This window comes from Armigeres subalbatus, unplaced genomic scaffold, assembly GCF_024139115.2.
Source record: "Armigeres subalbatus isolate Guangzhou_Male unplaced genomic scaffold, GZ_Asu_2 Contig1707, whole genome shotgun sequence".
In the NCBI taxonomy this organism is placed as follows: Eukaryota; Metazoa; Arthropoda; class Insecta; order Diptera; family Culicidae; genus Armigeres; species Armigeres subalbatus.
Window position 1 is genome coordinate 6,441 of NW_026942514.1, and position 9,337 is coordinate 15,777.

Consider the following 9,337-nt stretch of genomic DNA (forward strand, 5'->3'; position numbering starts at 1 on the left):
TTTCCAGAGGAACTCCAGAACTCTCGCAGGAATTCCCGGAGGAATTCTCGGAAGAACTGCCTGTGGAACTCTTGGAATAACTCAAAGAGGAAGTCTCAGAGAAATTCCCGGAAGAACTTTCGAAAGTATTCCTGGAGGAATCACCGGAGGAATTTCTGGAAGAACTACCGGAGGAATTTCTAGCCACGGCCTGAATGAATTCCTCAAAGAAAGCCTAAATGAATTCTCGAAAGAACTCCTGGAGAAAATTTCGCAGGATCTCTTGGAGGAGCTGTCGGTGCAACTCCCGAAGGAACTTTCGAAGAAATTCTTAAAGGAATTCCCGGAGGAATTCTTGAAGGAACTCCTGGAGAAATTATCTCAGGAACTCCCGGAGGAACTCCCGAAGGAATTCTCTAAGGAACTCTAGGAAAAAATTCCGTAAGAAATACAGGAAGGATTCCCAGAGGAACTACCGAAAGAATTTCTGGAGGAATTTTTGCAGGAGTTTCTAGACAGATTCCCTACGAACGAATTCCTGGAGCAGCTCCTAAAGGAATTATTTGTGAAACTTCTGGAGAAACTTCCAGAGAAAATCCCGAAGGAATTACAAGAGCAATTCCTGGATTATCTCCCGGAGAAACTACAGGAGAAATTCTAGAATAATATGCCGGTGGAACTCCCGGAGGGATCCCTGCACGAACTCCCGGAGCAATTCCAATAGGCACTCCCTTGTCATTTTTTGGAGGAACAGCCTGAGGAATTCTCGGAGGAACTTTCGTAGCAATTTCCGAAACGAACTTTAGGAGGAATTCACAAAGTAACTCTTGGAGGAAAAATTCCGAGACGAGCTATCGAAGGAATTCCTGAAAGAAATTCTCGAAGGAATTCAACGAAAATTCCATGACAAACTACTGGAGAAACTGCAGAAGGAATTCCATGAGAAATTCTTGGCGGAGCTCCCGGAGGAGGAAATTCCAGAAGAAGTCTCGGAGAATGTCCTGGAGGAATTCCCGGATGGAATCCTGGAAGAATTTCTGTAGAATATGTCTGATTTAGTCCGAGAAGAATTCCCGGGTGCATTCTTTGAAGAATTGCCTGGAAGATGTCATGAAGGAACTCCAGGAAGATTTCCCAGAAAATACCGGCAGGATTTCTCAGATAAATATTTGAAATGTTCAGGCCCAGTGGATATCCTGAAGGATTGCTTGAGAGAAATCCCGGAGGAATACCTTAAGAAATTCCTTGAAAAATCCATGAAGAATCATCGGAGGAGTTCCCGGGGGAATTCCTGGAGGAATACCCAAATGAAATCCTGAAGGAATTACCAAAAAAAAACCTAAATGAATTAAATGAATGCCAAGGGAAATTTACACAGAAATTTCTGGAAGATATCTCGAAGGAATTCCTGGAGGGATTCCCGGACGAACTCTCGAAATAATTCCTGGAGGAACTTCTAGAGGAATTTCCAAAGGAATTCCTATAAAATTTCTGAATATTTTTCGGAAAATTATCAGAATGAATTCCGTCCATGGCTTGTGAAGGCGATGAACCGTAAACGCGATGGGCTTTCGGCCTTCGAGGTGGCGACGGAACAGCTGGACGCCATCATCGACTTTTGCGTCATCGAAGCATAATATCAGTAAGGAACTCAAGAGGAGCTTGCTGAAACTTCGAAAGTCGATGGTGGACGCCAAGCTGGAGGGAGCGGTTGGGACGGCCAAGTGTAAACCCGTGAAATCCGTGGAGTCGAGGTCTACCCAGACTGAGGCCCAAGGGTTCGCGGACTCGGGCAAGGTCGAATCGACAGAGGGCGTGCCAGCGAAGACGGTGGTGCCAAAGTCTACCCAGACTGAAGCTCAAGTATTTGCGGGCACGTCGGGGGTGACTGCTCCAACGGAGCAGACACAAAAACAGGGGAGACAGTCTCCAGAGGATGAGCTCCCTGGGGGCCGCTCCAAAACGCGGAGGGTTACTACCACGAACAAGGGTAGTGCGGCTGGGAAGCTGAACCCCGGCCAGGTACCTCCAAAACCGGAGGAGGAAGGACCTGGAAAGGTTCGTCTACCCAGGAAAGACGGTGGTAAGGGGTTACGGCAGGCTGAGAGCTCTCAGCCGCACCAGACCAGGGAAATAGAGGGGGATGACGACTCCTGGACCCTGGTCAAGAACAAGAGGAAACCGAAGACGTCAAGGGCCGAAAAGTAAGGGTATGCGATAACACACTTTTTCCTAACGAAACGATACGAAACGAAATTTAAAATGTCTATGTTGATTCGGATCGAAACGAAACGAAATAAAAATTTCTTTCAGGACTTCGAAACGATACGAAATTAAGGTTCAATTAATTCGAAATTTTTCGAAACGAAATTTTATTTTCTTTCCGCGGATTTTTTATTAAATTGGTTTTACATTATGTACGCAATCCTGATTCCACTTTTTCGAAGTTGAATAACTGCTTTGCGACTAAAAGAGTTACAATAACAGAAAAGGCACTATGTGATCAATCGCCACATTCTTGCCGTATATACCATTGGCGATAAGACAATACCCCAGCATTTGTGTCGCTTTCAAAGGAATTTATCGTGGAGCGTGTGCTCCCGAATTTGATCAATTTTATATCAGTTTTATATCAGTGAATATATAAAAAGGAAGAAATTGTGGGATTTTTCATATGCGGATTCAAACCACCCCATATAAGATTCAAACCACCCATACAACACTCCAGTAAAATGCTAATATCTTTGCCAAATGTACTTTAATCTTCTTATAATTTTCAGCGTATACGCAGATAGAGAATTGATATAACTAGACCAACATTTGAAACGAGCGTTTTAGCCAAAATGTTTATTTATTTATTATCAGACTAAGGCCGGAGTGGCCTGTGCTGCACATAAAAGTCTTCTCCATTCAGCTCGGTCCATGGCTGCACTTCGCCAACCACGCAGTCTGCGGAGGGTCCGCAAAGCGTCCTCAACCTTATCGATCCACCTTGCCCGCTGTGCACCTCGCCTTCTTGTTCCCGTCGGATCGTTGTCGAGAACCATTTTCACCGGATTACTGTCCGACATTCGGGCTACGCGCCCGGCCCACCGCAGTCGCGGTGTGAACGATGGATGGTTCTCCCAACAGCTGATGCAACACGTGGTTCATTCGCCTCCTCCACGTACCGTCCGCCATCTGCACTCCACCATAGATGGTACGCAACACTTTCCTTTTAAAAATTCCCAGTGCGCGTTGGTCCTCCACGAGCATCGTCCAGGTCTCGTGTCCGTAGAGAACTATCGGTCTTATAAGCGTTTTGTAGATAGTCAGTTTGGTACGGCGGCGAACTCTATTCGATCAGAGCGTCTTGTGGAGTCCAAAGTATGTGCGGTTTCCAGCCACTATGCGCCTTCGAATTTCTCTACTGGTATCGTTATCGGCGGTCACCAGCGAGCCCAAGTACACGAATTCTTGAACCACCTTGATTTCGTCACCACCGATACCAACTCGTGGTGTGTGGCTTACATTGACCTCTCTTGAGCCTCTTCCTATCATGTACTCCGTCTTCGACGAGTTGATGACTAGTCCAATCCGTTTAGCTTCGCTTTTCAGTCTTATGTAGGCTTCCTCCATCCTCTCAAAGTTACGTGCCATGATATCAATGTCGTCGGCGAAACCAAATAACTGAACGGACTTCGTGAAAATTGGACCACTCGTGTCAATCCCTGCCCTTCGTATTACTCCCTCTAAAGCGATGTTGAATAGCAGACACAAAAAACCATCACCTTGCCGTAATCCTCTACGCGTTTCGAAGGGACTCGAGAATGCCCATGAAACTCGAACTACGCACATCACCCGATCCATCGTCGCCTCGATCAACCAAAATGTATTCTTTCTTATTCTTCATCTACATATACTGTATATATAACATACATTTGCTCACTAGAAGAATCCTGTGCACCTTTCTAAAATACACGAAGATATGTATTTCCGATTGAATTTCACAGACCCATAGTCTTATATACAATCAGCTCGACAAACTGAGCTCTTGTCTGTATGTCCTTGGCGTATGAGAACAGCTGTTATGGTCAGTATGAGCTAAGAACAATCTTAAGTAACGAATTTGCAGCAATTTTAATGATCTTTTAACCCGTTCTGGATTTTTTTTTTGCAAATTCCATGCGAAGATCTAGAAATGCCCACAAATCTGCAATGTTCCTCACATATTGTGCAATAGTCAAAGAAGAGCTTATAAGCTTAATTAACTGTACACATCGTAATTGCTAATCATGATTGGCCGAGAAACAGCAAATATGCACAGCTCACCAATTAAATAATATTCTTGAAGAAGTTATTCTTATTGTATACTTGCTTCGTAGTTTCAAATTCATGACCAATAATTATGCTGGTCACGTGCTTTTTAGTCAATTTAGGATTAGGAGAGGAAAATTAATTTTACACTCATTGTTATACGAGACCGAGGAATGCTCTGCATCTCCGTGAGCGCTACGGGAAAGGAATCATTGGTTAGTTGAGAAGGTAATTCGTGTGAAACCCCCAAGTATTTATTGTAAATGAAATTATTAAGAAAATTTTTTTGAGCTTTTTAGTGGAATGTCTTCATTTCAGACGAAAACTGTGTTTCAAATCAATCCAACACAAGATCAATCTGCTTCGTTTAATAATCTTCTACAATACGATCGATTCCGTACTAAATAATGTTGTGCTCTTCGACGCAGACATTAGTTTTATCACTTCACGTTCTCCCACACTAGCTGGCGTGATCAGCATCAACACGATAGATTGCACACTGGTTAAACAAATTTCTGCTACACGAGTTAGATTTTTTTCACTTCGCGTTCTCCCGGACTAGCAACCGTCCCATGACCAGCATCCACACGATCGTTTCCGCATTCATATATAAGAAAACTACATACGAATTTGTCGACTAAGAATGGGGTTATTTAGTAAGCGTTAATAGGAATATTAAAGTTTTGAAAACAACTTTACGATTTTGTTCAGCGGCGCAGCCAAAATTTTTGATAATATAAAGTATGGTTTAAGTTGAAAATTGTTTCGAAACTCCGCGGAATTCCGTTAAATTTCGTTAGAAGCTAGTTTTTTCTAGCGAAATTTTTGTAATTTTACGAAACTAAACAGAAGGTGGCGCGTGGACTCAAGGATGGCTAGTTCAGGCGCAAATAAGAGGTGGTCCAAGGGATCGGAGTCGGCTTCATGGGTCATACCGGTGGTCATTCTCTGTGGTCGAACTCGATCCTTTTAACGAACAAGTGGCCGCGTGAAGAACAACATGGTATCGTCGCTTCCGCGGCGTCGGTCAACCGGGCGTCGGTCTCTACGAATAGGAGGGGGGGTGGTTCGGTTGTGGGCACCCCCACGTATCGTTTGACAGAAAGCAGATACTGTTATTCTGACATCTGTCATTCATTTGCCATGTAAACAAGAATACCGAACTAAATAGACACCTCTACTTTGAACTATGAACAAATAAATATTTTTCTACATAAAAATCAACACGAAAATTTTGTTTGATTGTGTGATTGAATTGAAAAAGTGATTTCTAATGCATGTTCATACGGGAAATTCAGTCTATTTTGTGGTTCAATAACGATTGCCATCAAAATTTCAGCTCGAAAATTTTTTCATCACTTTCCTGAAACGCTGCAAAACTATCAAGTATCAACAAACTAATTTTTATTCCGTTTTTATGCATTTTCTTCGAATTATTCAGTCATAATTAATTGTAATAAAAAGTTTTATTATTTATTTGTTTTTAAGGCGCATCTAACCATTGTATAAGCGCTTTTTGGAACTAAGCGTTGACTAATCTACACACAACAAGTTGCATTCGACGGGGAATTTAGTCTTATTGTTTGCCATTTGAAATTGGACCTTTTAGACATTACCTTCCGAAGTTGTTGACAAATTTTCATTTATTTTCATAGGGCCCCATAGAAGAAAACTCGAAATTAAAAAAAAAATATTTTTGTGCTTGCGATGTATATTAATGAATGCAATATATGTAAATTGATGGAAAAAGTTAAATCCAACTTCCTAAAGTGCTGTTTTTGACCTTTCTTAAATGATTGTTTTCGTTACCTTCTTCAATGCATGAGAAAGGCATCATCACTGCTAGGTGGATTAATCTAGGTTTTATTGTTTCATGACAATTAAAACTAATAAAATACTTTTGACGTAGAATACGTCTTTCGGGAAAACATAGGGGGGTCATTCTGCAGAATCAAATTTGAGACCGTCACGAAAAGTGGTCAGAAAGTATGGGCTAATAACTCAACCATCTTCCAACCGATTTTGATGAATTTTATATCAATCGATGGACAAGCTCTTTAAGATTAACTATTAATAACAATTGAATAAAGGCGCTAAACTATTGAAAAAATGAATTTCGTCAGGCACTGTTGAAAACTTGTTATACACAGTTAATTGCCTACATTTTGGCTATTAGACGCTGCACTCTAATACGTAATTCTACGTTGATTTTGCGGTCATATCTCTGATACAACCTCCTACTTTTTTCCTTAAAACTATGTGGATTCCATTTGTTATTCTTCATTATTAGCCGGATTTTCAAGGGTGCAAACAATCGAACCACAAAACTGAAATGTCCAAAAATTCCAAATTTGCGAAATTGACAATAAAATCTATAACCAATTTCTTCTCTAGTAGTAAGATTGTACGTCTAGCTTTCCATTTGTAAAAAAATGTAGACATAATCACAACTAGAACCAAAGTTTTGGACACAATTCAATAGGGTGCCCAAAACCGAACGTCCTCCCCTATGCACTTATGAAGTAAAAAAAAGTTGGTTTCTGTTAACCAAAAAACAAAATTATAAGTTGAAATTTTAATATTTTAAGGAATTAACCATTGAAATTCCATTATTGAATGTAAAAGTTCATTGAAATCTTTCAAAACTATTCCAATAGGGTAGAGAACCATTTGGGCAGCACCCCCTATTGCCGTCAGCAACGTTCATTACTCGAGCGCATTACAACCGAATTACTTGTTTTTTAGTACATGGTTACCCAAGTAACATTTTAGGTTTTATGATTCATTACAAGAGTTTTTGAATCCTACTGCAATAAAACCCTAGTCAAGGTAGATGTTTCTTCATCGCTTACACCAAAACCTCTTGAAGAGCAGCATCTGCCTAGTTGGCCCACCCTTGAAATGGTTTTGAAGAGTTAATGTAAGACAGACTTTAAAATCAGAATATGACAAAACATGAACACGAACTCGGCATTGAAAACCTTTCGAAATCGATTTGATAGCTACTTTAAAAGTAAGTTGGTATTACTTAAAACCATTTCTAAGCTACTTGATCTCGATACATGCGGTATTCTCTAGATTAAACTATTTCGCTTCGATAAAATCAACTATAAAATCATAATAATTAGATATGATATTCATGAAGATCGACTGGCTGTTATAAATGCCGGTTGGCCATTTTTCAACTTATATGATGACCATAATTAGAGGAAATTTGACAGTTCAAGTAGATCAGAAAAAAAAAACAAAGGGCATATGGATAGATGTTACGGATTGAGGAATCTAATTGGTCATTTATTACACGTAAGTACAAAATAATGCACTCCGCTATTTATCGTTTGTGTCGGCTACTTTGTGTCACCGTTAATGTCGCCGTTAATGTAAAAGTGAAACGTTTAAGTAGACTGAGACGGGTCTACGCACCATGTCATATTTCCTCTATGTTAAGAATCTATACAATTTTTCGCCTCGCGATTTCGGAAGTGCAAATTTCGATATGATCATGATTATTGTAGCTGGAAATGTGTCAGCATATACATTGTGAGTAAGCACGCAGCTTCATTATATTTCGAAGCTATATCTATGGTAAGAATGATGTTTCCAGCTCTTACTTAAAAGTTAGGCGAATCTATTTTTGTTTTTTTTTTTCAATTCAAAGTTTGCGTATTATGAGGCTTTTTATTTAGCAATCATAAATGATCTCAAGTTAAGCCAATTGGTTCGAAGGTAACTTTCATAGTTACAAAAAGATTTTAAGAATTCTTTGATAGTGACAAATAAAACAAACATTAAAGAGCTTTATTGCTATTTCCCAGATGGGCTTAATCAAAACATGGATTGCCCTAATAAAACCCTGTTTAAAATTTTTTACTATCCAGAATTAATTACCTGCTTCAAAAGGTTTTGACAACAGCTAGAAAATCAATACTAATTTATGCGTGTTAAATGCTTTTTCTAAACTGAAGAGCATAGCTATTGCCACAATAAAACCACAATAAAAAACTTCGAATGCCAAAGAGTTGTGAGAATGTTACTTGGGTAGTTTCTGTCGATATCTAGTGATATACATACAAAAGCCATTTGGTTGGAACGCGGTCGAGTTATTAACGTTACGGGCGGGAATAGGGGGTGCTGCCCTAATGGTCCTGTCCCCTTTTTTTTTAATTTCCAAAAAATGCTAACAGAAATTTCCAAAAATAAAATATAAGGTCAATATAATGCAAACAATGAAACTGATAAATAAAATTCTACTTAACGAACAGCAGCTTGATTTCTCGACGACTAGTATGGAAAATCAGCGGCCAGCGTAAAACACCACCAACAAAGATAAACGAATAATCCCTCCATTGCCTCTTGTCCAATCATTTTCACATTTAAATCTTCAATATTCTTCAAACTCCGTTGTTCTGGAATTCTTCACATCTGAAATAAGGAAAAAATAAATTCACAAATGTCAACGCATAAAAAAACGATCCATCACAGTCGAGGCCTAGTTCGCAATTTCCTCATCAATGTGAAAACTTTCTTAGAGATCATAAACTAATTACGCAATTGTTCATTGCCTTCCCATGGGGGAGGATGTCTATAATTTTCTTATGCTCCATCAACTTAAATAAAGAAAATGTTACTTGTTAATTATTCATAAATAGTGGGAGAGAAATTTTGTATAGAAAACCAGTTTTAGAGCATGGCTTGGTTGGCGGTACATCTTTACTTGTCATAACGAGGCACTGAAGACGCCCTTACTGTTAATGCATCTTATGGCAAAAGAAATTCAACCTTGTGAAGGACATCTAATCTGACTAAGAACTGCGTTCAGATTAGAATAAAATCTTCTTTTTCGAATCTTGAAGAGCACAAGACTCCTTGCCATGCAGTATCGAAACCCTGTTGTGTTTTATAAGAAGCTTCTCCAGACAATTGCTTCGAGTGGTATCTATTCACTACTCTCCAGAACAATAGTGCTGGTGCTCGAACTACACCAAAGATTCTCTCCACCATTGTTCCCTTGTACGAAGCTTAGTCCTCTTCAGCTCGTTCATTCCTCAAGTAGGACCTTCAT